Below are 16,543 nucleotides of genomic sequence, written 5' to 3' on the forward strand. Positions count from 1 at the left end.
AATCTAAGGGAATGTTCAATCCTGTCTCTCTCTGCCTGTGGAGAGCATTGGCCAGGACTCAGGGAGAAGATTGGGGTTGCTAGGCAATGGGTTGTGGTTGCCATGGTGAATTTAAGTGGAACAGCTGGTCCAATCAGCATAAAGTGCGGGTAAGGGGGAGGGGGGGGCAGAGCCAGCCAGGCTCATGCCAACACACATAGGAAGGAGAGAGACACTGCTAACTGAGACTTGTAGGATGGGGGGATGACAGAGAGGAGAGTAGAAGAGAAGAGAAGAGAAGAGAAGAGAAGAGAAGAGAAGAGAAGAGAAGAGAAGAGAAGAGAAGAGAAGAGAAGAGAAGAGAAGAGAAGAGAAGAGAAGAGAAGAGAAGAGAAGAGAAGAGAAGAGAAGAGAAGAGAGGGAGAGGAGAGGAGAGGAGAGTTTATGACAAGAGAGAACAGATTACTCAAAAGAAGCCAGGCTATATAGGAAACAAGATCTGAGGAATGGTGAGGTGAGGACAAAATAATAAATATGAGAGAAAGTGTGAGAGAGGGAAAGAGAGAGAGAGATAAAGGAGGTAAAGGCAGGAGACAGAGAAGGATAAAAGAGGACAGTGGAACAGAGGAGGGTAGAGCTGACCAAAGGAGAAGAGGAAAAGAGAAAGGAAGTGAGGGAGTGGATGAAAAAAGGAAAAAGTACATGCATATAGGTCTTTCTGTCCATCAGTCAACTGTTACAACCTTTAGATCCTGGGCTTTCTAGAAGAATCAAGAGCACTACACCTGAGGAGAAACACAGATTAATAAATACATTCATTAATTCCATGTTAAGCAAATGTTAAAACAACGTCAACAATATGTTATTTCATCTTCATACGTAAAATGGATGTTCTGTTGTGACTCGTGGGTTTGCAGACTGCAGAGACAGAATCTACAGTACATTGTTCCCATTTTCTATATTGGGTGGGGGCGATAGGAGATGGGTGAGGAGTGCATGTAGGGATGGAGGAGGAAGGGGCAAGGGGCAAGGGCCAATGAGTGCATTCATAGGGGCAGGGAAGGGAGAGGACGACAGGGTAATGTTTTGGCTGACTTGGCTAGCTGACCCTGAGGGGTTGGTTCATTCAATGGGACAGGCCCTGCACACACAGGCACTTTCCTCTACGCAGGACCATAGAAATGAAATATATTCAGTATTATTCAGAATATGATATTCTATTAAACTGTTTCCCAACACATTTCCTACCACACTTGTACTTTGTACTTCAAGCAGGGGTGAAAGAACAGCACTGAGAGAGTTGAATCAGTAGTCTACAATGTGATCTACATGTGAACTCAACTAGTTCAAGGCAAGTTATTTCTCTCTCTTTGAGGAAATTGGTTCAAGGCCCTGTTAATTACCCAAATGAATCTGATCTCATCACATCAACCCCATAACATCACGCACACACACACACACACGCCCGCCCGCCCGCCCGCCCGCCCGCCCACTCACTCACATACACACACACACACGCACACACACACACACCTAGTAGCACACACACACACTTTTTCATTTCTTATTTCTGTTACTTTAAAACTCAAAGAAAACTTGAGCATTTCTAGTTATGTTCAGAAAATAACATGTCCAGATGTCTGATATACGTCTGCTATAGCTGGTATTGGATTCACTGTTTTCATCACGGCTGACAATCTCTCTCTGATAGATTGCATTTGGCCAACGTGTGGGTCAGGACACACACACACGGAAACTAAAACATGACGTGACCCCCAAGGGTGATCTTCTGGAGCTAGGCGAGTGTGTGTCCGCCCTTCACTCAACATACAGGGTGACACACACTAAGGATGACACACAGAGACAGAGACATACACAGACGTAGACAGACACACAGGTACACACAGTGAAAACACAACACACACTTTCAGGACATGCACACACGCTCTTCAAGGACGACACACACACACACTCACTCACTCACTCACTCACTCACTCCGCGCGCCACGCTTCAGCGAGCACAGAGGGGAGTGAGATGAACAGAGGGCTCAGTTGTTCAGCAGCAACCTGATCAGTTCTCCATGGGCAGAACATACAGTATAGCCTTCATTTTCTTACCAAGGGAATTGGAACTGGAATCACTGAATAATGCGGAAGAATATTAGATTTTCCAATTCTTCCTGTTATAATAAATAATACTGTATATACATGTATAAGTCAGGATGGAGAGATTACAATATACTTATTTGACCAATGCAATGGCCTATCTTATATTTTGATATTTTGTGCTAAGAAAAGTATGCTGCACCAACATAAAGCTAACATTTGAATACATATATTATATGGATAATCTAGTTCATATCATCAACGCGTATGGGGGGAGCCCAAATTAGTTACGGGAGTCAGAGCCTTGTTATTTTTACCCTGGTCCATTCCCTGTCAGTCCCCTCTGACTCCCATGCTCATGACCAGGCACATGGTTTACAGCGGTGGCTAACACACATTCCTGTCACTAGCACAAAGGATACTGGGAGGCATGGTTTCCAGGGTGACCGGGGAGAACATTTCCTTGACGACAGATCAGAATGCGCCATTAGCCTGCATCTCAGGCAAGGCGATATCACCATGGTGCCCACAGGTCATCATGGAGATCAGACAGAAGCCAATGGTAACCTCAGAGGTGTGTTGGTGAATAAACAAACAAACAAAGAAAAACATCCTGCTAAATAATCTCCCACATAAATAGAACAATTACTCAAATTCCATCACAAGTGAAGGTCTTGTATTCATTAATGGTATTACTCAATAACTGTAGTGCAAGAAAAGCCTTGACCATGATACAGTAGAACTATGCCCCAGGTCAAAACACGTGTTACAGTAACAGGCTAAATTGAGCTCAGAGATGTCCATGGACATCGTGAGATGGCAGTTCTTGTTTAAAACCGTGTTTTAAAAGACTGCTGGTTTGAGAGCTCAAAGAGCTCTGACTGCCTGAGCTGTGAGAGACACTCTATTTGTCCAGAGTTTAGTAGAGTGTCTACAGAGAAGAGCCTGTGGCTATAGCTGATGTAACAGCCTATACATGAAGAAACCCTAAAGCTTCACACACCACACACTCATACACACACACACACACACACACACACTCATACCAATCAGGAGCGAGGGAGAACAAGAGAGAAAGCGAGATAAGAAACAGAGAGAGAGCTGGAGAACGAGACAGAAAACAGAGAGCGAGAACAAGAAAGAGTGAGAGATGGAGAGCGTACAGAATTTAGTGTGGTTAGCTAGCTGTAAACTGTGTTTCCCTCTCGGCCAAGTCTTTAACAAGCCTATAATGGCCCCTCTTAAAGGGAGGACTAGGATCTCCTCCAAAACTAACTGATTTAGAGTGGCCTGGACTGGGCCCCCATGGGCAGTGGCCAAGTCCCCCTCCGTCCCTCCCTAACTGATCCACAGCCAGCCCTGGTGGCTGGCCTTACTCACACCTACTGTGTTTGTCCACTGAACCACAAGCAATAGCAGTTTATAGCACAATAAAACACCACAAGCCGGCATTAATTGGATATAATAGCCAGGAATAATTTAGATAATTTCACACCTTCTTATAAAAAGAGAGGATAGAAAGGAGGAGAAAAGACAGACAGAGCGAGGGAGGGAGAAAGAAAGAGGATGTATTTGTACACGTGCCTTTGCAAAAGCATCACCTCCTTAAACTCTACTGTTGTCACGGTTTCGGCCGAGGCTGCCTCTCTCCCTTGTTCGGGCAGGTTTCGGCGTTCGTCGTCTCCGGAATTCTAGCTGCCACCGCTGTTTGTTTCTTGTTCGTTTGCTTTGGTCTGTTTGTTTTTCACACCTGTTTCTGTTTTGGCGTAATTAGTGTCCTATAAGTTTCTCGTTGTGTTTGTCTAGTGTTGTGTGTAATTGATTTCCGTCAGTTATGTGTATTTGCTCGGTTGAGCTTCTCTCCATTATACTGGAGTATTTCCGCACCTGTTTGTGCGTGGTTACTATTTTGTCGCACCTGTTTGTGCGCGGTTACTATTTTGTCGCACCTGTTTGTGCGCAGTTTCTTTTCGCCTTCGTGCGTATTTGTTGCCTCCGGGCAAAGTTTCCATTTGCCTTGGTTTGGCCTAATATACAAGCCTTTGGGAATATCGTTCTGAGTCCTGCGTTTGATTCCACTATTACACCTACCGCACGCCTGACAGAATTACACACCTTCAATGGAATCAGCAGGAGCCGAAGCAGCTCAGACGAGACTGGAGGCCCAGGTTCGGGACCAACGAGAGCAGATCCAACAGATGGGGACCGCCCTGCAGGAGGTGATTTCCACCATCCGAGGCTGGGGTACGCCTCCACCACCTCCCTCCCTGCCAGCACCATCGGCCAGCCCGCTCATTCCAGCGCCGGAACCTCGAGGAGTCCGACTATCTCTCCCGAGGGCCTACGAGGGGACCGCGGCTGGGTGTCAGGGATTTCTACTCCAGGTGGAGTTATACCTGGCCACCGTGCACCCGGCCCCTTCGGGGCATGAGAGCGTGTCCGCCCTGATCTCCTGCCTGGCCGGTAAAGCGTTGGAGTGGGCCAACGCGAGTGGAGGAAGATCGACGCCACGACGATTACATACGACGAGTTCTCCCGCCGCTTCAGGGCGGTGTTTGACCATCCCCGGAGGGGGAAAGCGGCGGGGGAGCGTCTGGTCTTCCTCCGGCAGGGGAGGAGGAGTGCCCAGGAATTCGCTCTTGAATTCCGTACTCTAGCGGCAGATGCAGGGTGGAATGATCGGGCCCTCATCGATTTATACAGATGTAGCCTACGAGAGGACGTCCGTCGGGAGCTTGCTTGTAGGGACACCAGCCTCACTTTCGACCAGCTGGTCGACATGTCCATCAGGCTGGATCACCTGCTGGCTACCCGCGGACGTCCTGCGGAGGGTCCGTCCATTCACCCTCCAGCGCCTCCGAGCCGTGTCCTATGGAGCTCGGGGCGCTGGCGATAGAGAAAGGAGGAGTCGGCAGGCTAGGGGGTCCATCCACTGCACCAACTGTGGTCGGGAGGACACACCGCGGCTAGGTGCTGGGGATGGCCTCCTAGGGGAGATGACGACAGGTCCCGCACTGGGGATTCCCTCCAGGTGAGTAGGCGCCCACTCACCCAGAGCTCACTGTTGCCCATTTTTGTATACCTGTCAGTTTTCCACAGGTAGCACCTCATTCCCAGCATAAGGCGCTGGTAGATTCAGGCGCGGCTGGGAATTTTATTGATAGAAAGTTTTGTTTAGCGTTAGGGATTCCCCTTACTCCTGTTGATGTTCCTTTCCCCGTTCATGCCCTAGATAGTCGTCCGTTGGGTACGGGCTTGATCAGGGAGGTCACAGCGCCACTTAGGATGTGTGCGCAGGGGGGATCATCAGGAGATGATTCAGCTGTTCCTGATTGATTCTCCTGCGTATCCGGTGGTGCTGGGCATGCCCTGGTTGAGTACCCATAACCCAGCGATTTCGTGGCAGGAGAGGGCTCTGATGGAGTGGTCTGCTCAGTGTGGGGGGTAGATGTTTGGGCGTTTCCGTAGGGGCTACCTCGGTGGAGAGTCCAAACCAGGTGCCCGCATTGCCCGTTCCACCTGAATATGGGGATTTGGCTATTGCGTTTAGTAAGGCGAGGGCGACGCGGTTGCCACCCCATAGGCAGGGGGATTGTGCGATAGACCTCCAGGCAGGGAGCTGCGCTCCCACGGAGCCATGTGTATCCTCTGTCTCAGGAGGAGAAGAAAGCTATGGAGATTTACATAGACGAATCTCTGAGACAAGGATACATACGGCCTTCCACTTCCCCTGCGTCCTCGAGTTTCTTTTTCGTGAAGAAAAAGGATGGTGGTTTGCGTCCGTGCATCGATTACCGTGGTCTCAATCAGATTACGGTGAAGTATAGTTATCCACTCCCGCTGATTGCGACCATGACTGAGTCGTTGCATGGGGCGCGTTTCTTCACGAAATTAGATCTCAGGAGCGCGTACAACTTGGTGCGCATCAGGGAGGGTGACGAATGGAAAACAGCCTTTAGTACCACCTCGGGCCATTACGTGTATCTGGTCATGCCATACGGGTTGATGAACGCTCCGTCAGTTTTCCAATCCTTCGTGGATGAGATCTTCAGGGACATGCAGGGGCAGGGAGTGGTGGTGTACATTGATGACATTCTCGTGTACTCGCCTACCCGGGTCGAGCATGTGGCCCTGGTGCGAAGAGTGTTGCGGGAGGCTGGTGGAGCACGACCTGTATGCGAAGGCAGAGAAGTGTCTGTTTTTCCAGGAGTCGGTCTCCCTTTTGGGTTATCAGTTGTCTGCGTCAGGGGTGAAGATGGAGGTAGACCGGTAGTCGGCCGTGCGTAATTGGCAAACACCAACTACTGTGAAGGAGGTGCAGCAGTTTTTGGGGTTTGAAAATTACTACAGGAGGTTTATCCGGGGTTTTGGACAGGTGGCAGCTCCCATCACGTCTCTGTTGAAGGGGGGTCCGGTGCGTCTGCAGTGGTCGGCCGAGGCGGACAGGGCGTTTGGGAGGCTGAAGGACCTGTTTACCTCGGCCCCGGTGCTGGCGCATCCGGATCCCTCTTTGCCGTTCCAGGTAGAGGTGGACGCGTCGGAGGCCGGTTTAGGAGCCGTGCTTTCACAACGGTCTGGCGCGCCACCCAAACTCCGCCCCTGTGCATTTTATTCCAAGAAGCTCAGTCCGGCGGAGCGGAACTATGACGTAGGGGACAGGGAGCTGTTAGCCGTGGTACAGGCTCTAAAGGTGTGGAGGCACTGGCTTGAGGGGGCTCAACACCCTTTCCTCATTTTGACGGACCACCGTAACCTGGAGTACATCCGGGCGGCGAGGAGGCTGAACCCTCGCCAGGCAAGATGGAGTATGTTCTTGACCAGGTTTACTTTTAAGATCACGTACATCCCTGGGTCACAGAATGGCAAGGCAGATGCGCTGTCTCGGCGGTATGACACGGAGGAGAGGTCCGTGGAGCCCACTCCCATACTGCCTGAGTCGTGTCTGGTGGCACCGGTAGTGTGGGAGGTCGATTCTGAACTCGAGCGGGCGGTCATGCACCGACCCTAGTCCACCACAGTGCCCGGAGGGTCGGAAGTACATTCGCTCGAGGTTCGGGATCGATTGATCTATTGGGCTCACACGTCACCCTCCTCTGGACATCCGGGTATCGGCCGGACAGTGCACTGTCTTAGTGCCAAGTACTGGTGGCCCACGTTGGCAAGGGATGTGAGGGTTTATGTTTCCTCCTGCTCGGTGTGCGCCCAGTGTAAGGCGCCTAGACATCTACCTAGGGGTAAGTTGCTACCCCTGCCCATTCCACAACGACCATGGTCCCACCTCTCAGTGGACTTTATAACAGACCTTCCCCTCTCCCAAGGGAATACTACCATCCTGGTCGTGGTGGACCGGTTCTCTAAGGCCTGTCGTTTGCTCCCCATGCCGGGTCTTCCTACTGCCCTACAAACTGCCGAGGCACTGTTTACCCATGTGTTCCGGCACTACGGGTACCCGAGGACATTGTGGCTGATCGGGGTCCCCAATTCACCTCCAGAGTCTGGAGAGCGTTTATGGAGCGGTTGGGGGTCTCGGTAAGCCTCACCTCGGGTTACCACCCGGAGAGTAATGGGCAGGTGGAACGCGTAAACCAGGATGTGGGTAGGTTTCTCAGAACATACTGCCGGGACCGGCCGGAGGAGTGGTCGAGGTGCGTTCCCTGGGCCGAGATGGCCCAGAATTCCCTACGCCATTCTCTCCACTAACCTAACTCCATTTCAATGTGTGTTAGGTTACCAGCCGGTTCTGGCACCCTGGCAGCAGAGCCAGATGGAGGCTCCTGCGGTGGATGAGTGGGCGCGGCGCTCGGAGGAGACTTGGAACGCTGCACACGTCCACCTGCAGCGGGCCCTCCGACGTCAGAAGGCGGCGCTGATCTCCACCGCAGTGAGGCACCGGTGTACGCACCTGGTGATCGAGTCTGGCTCTCTACCAGAAATCCTGCCCCTCCGCCTGCCCTGTCGGAAACTGGGTCGGCGGTTTGTAGGGGCCATTTAAAGTCCTGAGAAGGTTGAACGAGGTATGTTATAGGTTAATGTTACCTGTGGAGTATAAGTGTATTAACCCCTCGTTCCATGTGTCCCTTCTCAGGCCGGGTGGTAGCGGGCCCACTCCAAGAAGATGAGATCTTGGAGACTCCTCCGCCCCGTTGGACATCGAGGGGGCACCGCGCACTCCGTGAGATCCATCTTGGATTCGAGACGTCGGATGGGGGGTCTCCAGTATCTAGTGGAGTGGGAGGGGTACGGCCCGGAGGAGCGGTGCTGGGTGCCGAGGAGAGACGTTTTGGACCCGTCGCTCCTGACGGAATTCCATCGGGGGCATCCGACGCGCCCTGCGCCGCGTCCTCCTGGTCGGCCCCGAGGCCGGAGTCGGCGCACGTCTGGAGCCGCGTCAAGGGGGGGGTACTGTCACGGTTTCGGCCGAGGCTGCCTCTCTCCCTTGTTCGGGCAGGTTTCGGCGTTCGTCGTCTCCGGAATTCTAGCTGCCACCGCTGTTTGTTTCTTGTTCGTTTGCTTTGGTCTGTTTGTTTTTCACACCTGTTTCTGTTTTGGCGTAATTAGTGTCCTATAAGTTTCTCGTTGTGTTTGTCTAGTGTTGTGTGTAATTGATTTCCGTCAGTTATGTGTATTTGCTCGGTTGAGCTTCTCTCCATTATACTGGAGTATTTCCGCACCTGTTTGTGCGTGGTTACTATTTTGTCGCACCTGTTTGTGCGCGGTTACTATTTTGTCGCACCTGTTTGTGCGCAGTTTCTTTTCGCCTTCGTGCGTATTTGTTGCCTCCGGGCAAAGTTTCCATTTGCCTTGGTTTGGCCTAATATACAAGCCTTTGGGAATATCGTTCTGAGTCCTGCGTTTGATTCCACTATTACACCTACCTCACGCCTGACAACTGTTCACACACAACCTCCTTCACATCCAGATACATCACAGACACACAGACACACACCAACAACAACAACTACAACAAAAACGATAACGAGCCTATGTGACTGGAATTGATAGAAGATTACAGTAGATGATATGAAGATGCGTAAATATAAACCCTTTGTCAGTAAGCCATGTTTTGCCGACAAGTTTTATTGACAATGATATTAACAGACTCCAGATTATTCCAACAAATTACCCCTTCCGACCCCGCGACCATAGAACTCATCACCATTTACCTTATCTTCCTCCCACCACGCTCTCTTTCCCTCCTCCCTCCTAACCTCTTTTTCTCTCTTCTCTGGTAAAGGGTTGAAAGAGACCAGGCATTGCTTGTATAATAATTGCCACTTTATTGTCATATCACATTCATATCTGCACTGTGTGCCTGGCAGGCAGGACCAATGGCAGAATAAACAATAGAAGGCTAGATATAGCCCTGAGAGCAGGACTGATAACCACTGCACTGCACAGCCCAGTCAATACAACCAATCATCCACTCTGATCTCCTTATGCAAGACTTAAACACTTCCCCCAGACACAAAGTTAGATTTTTTGTGTGAAGAGTTATTGAATAGAATCACTGTTTATATTCTGAAATATCTATGATTAAACAAAATACAATATACACCTAAATCAAATAAATACATGTATAAAATGGCAGCTATGTCACGATACAGTATTTACACCCACTCAACAGTGCATACTGTGCATATTTAGCTGTTTAATCCCTCATACTTGTGTCATTGCCAGCAGGTGCATTGGCTGTAAAAACAAATAATCAGAACTATCGCCAAGCACAACTCATGGTTAAAGTCATTTATACTAACACTGTACATCAATTCAAATTCAAATTCTATAAATTACAATGATGAATTTGACTCGGTACCGGTACCCCCTGTATATTGTTATTTTATTGTGTTACTTTTTTTTTTACTTTAGTTTATTTAGTAAATATTTTCTTAACTCTAATTTCTTAAAACTGCATTGTTGGTTAAGGGCTTGTAAGTAAGGATTTCATGGTAAGGTCTACACCTGTTGTATTTTGCGCATATGACAAATAAAATTGTATTTTATTTTATTTGACTAGTGCAACCTAATTTTGGAATTTACATAACTTACATGATTTTCATTGCACTGACTTGTATTGTGACCTCATGTGCCCGTATCTCCACAGAGTTTTGCCTGTTTCTTTATGTCTTCCAAATGGACAGGGGGTACAGTGTGAGGAGAGGTCATGGAGATGACACTGCAGAAAGTCATCCATCTCCCTGTTTCTCCTGCTCTGCAGCAGGTCCAACTAGAGATTCTGTATGAAATAGAGGAAAACAATCACATATTATTATCACATATGATGACTAAAACAATCACATATTATTATCACATATGATGACTAAAACAATCACATATTATTATCACATATGAGGACTAAAACAATCACATATTATTATCACATATGATGACTAAAACAATCACATATTATTATCACATATGATGACTAAAACAATCACATATTATTATCACATATGATGACTAAAACAATCACATATTATTATCACATATGATGACTAAAACAATCACATATTATTATCACATATGATGACTAAAACAATCACATATTATTATCACATATGAGGACTAAAACAATCACATATTATTATCACATATGATGACTAAAATAATCACATATTATTATCACATATGATGACTAAAATAATCACATATTATTATCACATATGATGACTAAAACAATCACATATTATTATCACATATGAGGACTAAAAGGAAAACATTGCTATATGTGAAGACGTGATAGTAACTGAATTGTGGTGTAATAACTAAAATTACTACATAAATAAATGCATGAAATGTTTTTAATTAAAATGTTAATTTCAATGTACTGTAACCTGTGCATATACTGTCCACACACACGCACACTTTCTGCCTTTCTGTCTGTCTGTCTGTCTGTCTGTCTGTCTGTCTGTCTGTCTGTCTGTCTGTCTGTCTGTCTGTCTGTCTGTCTGTCCCTGCTCTGTCTCTCTTATGGGAGGAGCTTCTCCCGAATGTGACCACAGCTGTATGCAAAACCTCTCAGCTCCGACCTCTCAACTGGAGCCCTACCCAATCAGCAGAGGGGGGTGGGGGATGGTGGAGGTCACAGGGGTTAAATTATAGCAATGTGTGTGTGTGTGTGTGTGTGTGTGTGTGTGTGTGTGTGTGTGTGTGTGTGTGTGTGTGTGTGTGTGAATATCATTCACAATGGCTTAGAAAGAAACATTACTCCCAATTCACCATTGCTTTGTTGTTTTTTTAAGAAAAAGAAAAAACACATATATGCCAAGAGACTGTGTAGAAAAAGTTATTGTTTCAAAGAGACTGTCATAAAAGCAACTTCAGGGTAAGAACACACCTCCCCATATTTCTCATGTGTGTATTGTCAACTCTAGTGCCTGGCTACTCTACATCACAAAACAATAAACAAGTAAACAAAAAAACACCATATACGTCAGGCTTTCTCATCTGTCTATACCCGCTTCTTACAAAGGCTGAATGATGATATTTTGGACATAATGGGCACACACACACACATACACACACACACACACACACACAAATGTACGCACACACACACACACAAACAGTGCCTTGCAAAAGTATTCATCCCCCTTGGCGTTTTTCATATTTTGTTGCATTACAACCTGTAATTTAAATTGATTTTTATTTAGATTTCATGTAATGGACATACACAAAATAGTCCAAATTGGTGAAGTAGAATGAAGAAAACTTTTTTCAAAAACTTCAAAAAAATAAATAATGGAAAAGTGGTTGTGTGCATATGTATTCACCCCCTTTGCTATGAAGCACCTAAGTAAGATCTGTTGCAACCAATTGCATTCAGAAGTCACATAATTAGTTAAATAAAGTCCACCTGTGTGCAATCTAAGTGTCACATGATCTGTCACATGATCTCAGTATATATACAGTTGAAGTCGGAAGTTTACATACACTTAGGTTGGAGTCATTAAAACTTGTTTTTCAACCAAACTATAGTTTTGGCAAGTCGGTTAGGACATCTACTTTGTGCATGACACAAGTAATTTTTCCAACAATTGTTTCCAGACAGATTATTTCACTTATAATCCACTGTATCACAATTCCAGTGGGTCATAAGTTTACATATACTAAGTTGACTGTGCCTTTAAACAGCTTGGAAAATTCCAGAAAATGATGTCATGGCTTTAGAAGCTTCTGATAGGCTAATTGACATCATTTGAGTCAATTGGAGGTGTACCTGTGGATGTATTTCAAGGCCTACCCTCAAACTCAGTGCCTCTTTGCTTGACATCATGGGAAAATCAAAAGAAATCAGTCAAGACCTCAGAAAAAGAATTGTAGACCTCCACAAGTCTGATTCATCCTTGGGAGCAATTTCCAAACGCCTGAAGGTACCACATTCATCTGTTCAAACAATAGTATGCATGTTTAAACACCATGGGACCACGCAGCCTTCATACTGCTCAGGAAGGAGACGCGTTCCGTCTCCTAGAGATGAACGTACTTTGGTGTGAAAAGTGCAAATCAATCCCAGAACAACAGCAAAGGACCTTGTGAAGATGCCGGAGGAAACGGGTACAAAAGTATCTATATCCACAGTAAAACGAGTCCTATATCGACATAACCTGAACGGCTGCTCAGCAAGGAAGAAGCCACTGCTCCAAAACCGCCATAAAAAAAGCCAGACTACGGTTTGCAACTGCACATGGGGACAAAGATCGTACTTTTTGGAGAAATGTCCTCTGGTCTGATGAAACAAAATAGAACTGTTTGGCCATAATGACCATCGTTATGTTTGGAGGAAAAAGGGGGTGCTTGCAAGCCAAAGAACACCATCCCAACCGTGAAGCACGAGGGTGGCAGCATAATGCTGTGGGGGTGCTTTGCTGCAGGAGGGACTGGTGCACTTCACAAAATAGATGGCATCATGAGGAAGGAAAAGTATGTGGATATATTGACTATTTCAAGACATCAGTCAGGAAGTTAAAGCTTGGTCGCAAATGGGTCTTCCAAATGGACAATGACCCCAAGCATAAACTCACAGACCAGGCAAGGGGGGCATTAATCAGAGAGGCAACAAAGACACCAAAGATAACCCTGAAGGAGCTGCAAAGCTCCATAGCGGAGATTGGAGTATCTGTCCATACGACCACTTTAAGCCGTACACTCCACAGAGCTGGGCTTTACGGAATAGTGACCAGAAAAAAGCCATTGCTTAAAGAAAAAAATAAGCAAACACGTTTGGTGTTCGACCAAAAGGCATGTGGCAGATGAAAATAAAATTGAGCTTTTTGGCCATCAAGGAAAGCGCTATGTCTGGAGCAAACCCAACATCTCTCATCACCCCAATAACACCATCCACCAAGCATGGTGGTGGCAGCATCATGCTGTGGGGATGTTTTTCATCGGCAGGGACTGGGAAACTAAATATAGGGAAATTCTTGAGGGAAACCTGTTTCAGTCTTCCAGAGATTTGAGACTGGGACGGAGGTTCACCTTCCAGCAGGACAATGACCCTAAGCATACTGCTAAAGCAACACTTGAGTGGTTTAAGGGGAAACAATTAAATGTCTTTGAATGGCCTAGTCAAAGCCCAGACCTCAATCCAATTGAGAATCTGTGGTATGACTTAAAGATTGCTGTACACCAGCAGAACCCATCCAACTTGAAGGATACTTTCGCAAGCCACTGTACACAGAGAGAGAGAGAGAGAGAGAGAGAGAGAGAGAGAGAGAGAGAGAGAGAGAGAGAGAGAGAGAGAGATTCTGGTGGCTCCGATATGCATGGCTGTTATTTACTTCAGGTGAGGAGTTGGATTGGGCTGACAGTCGATATATGAAGAAAATGCAAGGCATCAACAACCATTTCAATGTTAGCATTCCTTTTTTATTTTACAACTGGCAGCAATCAATATCAATGACGCCCTTTACTGTACCCAATTATTCACTGTACACTGTCTTTTCCTGTTCAACCACTGCAGAGGTATAGCATAGCATAAATAGCCAATCAAATGGTGTCAGAACAGACTCTAATCTCAAACTCCATACTAAATTCATTGTGAGAGATGCAATTGGTTTACAGTGGGAGAGTCCAGCTTCTGCATTGGCTCAGCACACACACACACACACACACACACACACACAAAGCAGAATATTTCCAATAGTACCCCAGCTACAGTATTCAGCTGATCCATGAAAACAGCTCATGACATTTATTAGACAGAGTCTAGGACCCCAACATCAATATTGATGCTCACACATGTTGGTGAACTGGTTTAAATGGAGAGCTATCAATATACACACAACAAATAACTACTGCAATACAGAAATCCATAACCCAGTCAAAATGAAGCCAAGCTACAAGAATGCAAATGGTTTGATTTGAAATTAGATTTAATAGATCTGCAGGATGATTCACTAGTGTGTGTGTGTGTGTGTTTGCCTGTGAGTGTGTGCCTGTGTGTGTGTGTGTGTGTGTGTGTGTGTGTGTGTGTGTGTGTGTGTGTGTGTGTGTGTGTGTGTGTGTGTGTGTGTGTGTGTGTGTGTGTGTGTGTGTGTGTGTGTGTGTGTGTGTGTGTGTGTGTGTGTGTGTGTGTGTGTGAGAGTGCATGGGCTGCAGAGAGATATAATGCAGACTCAGAGACATACAGCTGATGGTATGATAGAGATTGTACAGGATAGCTTTTAGTATCGTATCACATTTGATTGATACTATAGTTGCAGGACGAAAGCATGAAGCTATTGCTTGAGAATGGAATCAATGACCAAAAAATTCTAGATGAAATTGTCATAGAACAGAATGTTGTATTTATTTTTTATTCTTGAATTAGAATTATATTAAATCTCTTGAATTGACTGGGCTGAAATTAAATTAAACCCAGCCCTAAAACACTGGACACAATATTATGGATTTTGCGATGCATTTCAAAGGATGAAATGTATTGCTAGTCAGTCATATTATTTTCTCGATTAAATGAACTATAGGCCTACCACAGAGCAGAAATGTGGTAGCCTACACTACTCAACTTAAGCATGCTAAATTTTGGGCTACATTGAATATATAGATATTTATGAATAGTTTATTACAATAAAAATATTGCAAAACGACTCACTATTGTTGTTATTTTTGTTAGCAGATCGATTAGTAGGTCTACTAGTCGTGTTGTTTTCCTAATCATTAGTAGCCAATGATAAAAAGGTCTGATATTTTTCTCCTTAATGGCACCGTTTTAATGTAATATGAAATCAATCACTAATTTGAAGCATGACTGGTGTAGGCCTAAATATTCGTTTATTTTGACTTTGATTGTGTATTCCATTGGCAGTTATTTATGGTGTTTTATTTACGATCTAAGTTACAATTACAGTTGCATTTTGTAAATTGCAAAAAATGGAACATAACATTTTTCTTTTTAATTGGACATTAATCACAATTTCCCCGTGCAATGTGCTTACCTGTGGCCACGTGGACAAAGAGCGCAGTCTGAGTTTAGTTGTAAACAAGCCAGCTCCTAACAACGTGATAGGCAATGACACAAGTTGATCCACATTACAGCAACTTTCCCTTTCTCCCTACTAAAAAGTCTAAAAGTGGGCATGTCGAGTTTGGCGTGAGTTGAAGACTGTGTGTGTGTGTGTGTGTGTGTGTGTGTGTGTGTGTGTGTGTGTGTGTGTGTGTGTGTGTGTGTGTGTGTGTGATGGGGCTACGGGATGGAGTTCCACTGGTGTGCACGGTTTGACCAAGTGTTTGTTATCTCGCCGATTCCATTTCAACAATTTCTCATTGGCGGGGAGAGTGAGTGAGTGAGGCCGGGCCCCTTGCATTCAAATCACCGGCCGCCTGCGTGATCGTGGAGGACAGCTTACAAGCCCCCTTGGATTGTTCACTGCGAACAATGGATTCTTTTGTGAAGGTGTTTCTCTTTCGATCCGCGGACAATACTTAAGGGCCATTCTGGCCCTGCACTAAAGAAATGTTCGCAAAATAATACCTATCCATATATACCTCTCCAAACAAGTAGGCTCCAGAGAAGTGTGTAGATTACGAAAAAAAGGTTTCTATAAAAATGTGTGTTCATTTTATAACGCTCTTTTGGTGGAATAAGCGGAACGTAAATTTGACAGTGCTTTAATTATGGAAGACAAGATAACATGACTGACTGTATTTTTCAATTACATTTACAATGACTCAGCACAAGCCATCCCATTGTTTAAGCACTGAAATATAAATCTGCATTAAATGTCCTATGATTACACATACAGAAAGACTGTAACTCAACACACAGAAAAAATCAACATGTATAAAGTCTTTCTGATTGTCAGATGATTGGTCTATAGCCTAGGTCAGGGGTAGGCAACTAGATTCAGCTGCAAGGGACAATTTTTGTCGGAGTGGATGGTCAGGTGGCCTGAACATAATTATAGTAATTTGTACACTGCAAACTGACCACAATTTAGCCTTAAAAGAGATTGTATTTGAA

The 16,543-nt window shown here is 45.7% G+C and overlaps 1 long non-coding RNA gene across 1 annotated transcript in view; it reads right to left on the bottom strand.

Annotated features, from left to right (window-relative positions):
* LOC121545325 overlaps positions 1-15,735 on the bottom strand; it is a 91,929-nt gene extending 76,194 nt beyond the window's left edge. The window contains exons 1-2 of the long non-coding RNA XR_005996265.1: positions 15,519-15,735; positions 10,132-10,318 (exon numbers count right to left, since the gene is read on the bottom strand). This is a non-coding gene — a long non-coding RNA (uncharacterized LOC121545325). The remainder of the gene's footprint in view (positions 1-10,131; positions 10,319-15,518) is intronic.
* Positions 15,736-16,543: the final 808 nt, after the last annotated feature.

Source organism: Coregonus clupeaformis, chromosome 30 (genome assembly GCF_020615455.1).
Source record: "Coregonus clupeaformis isolate EN_2021a chromosome 30, ASM2061545v1, whole genome shotgun sequence".
NCBI lineage: Eukaryota > Metazoa > Chordata > Actinopteri > Salmoniformes > Salmonidae > Coregonus > Coregonus clupeaformis.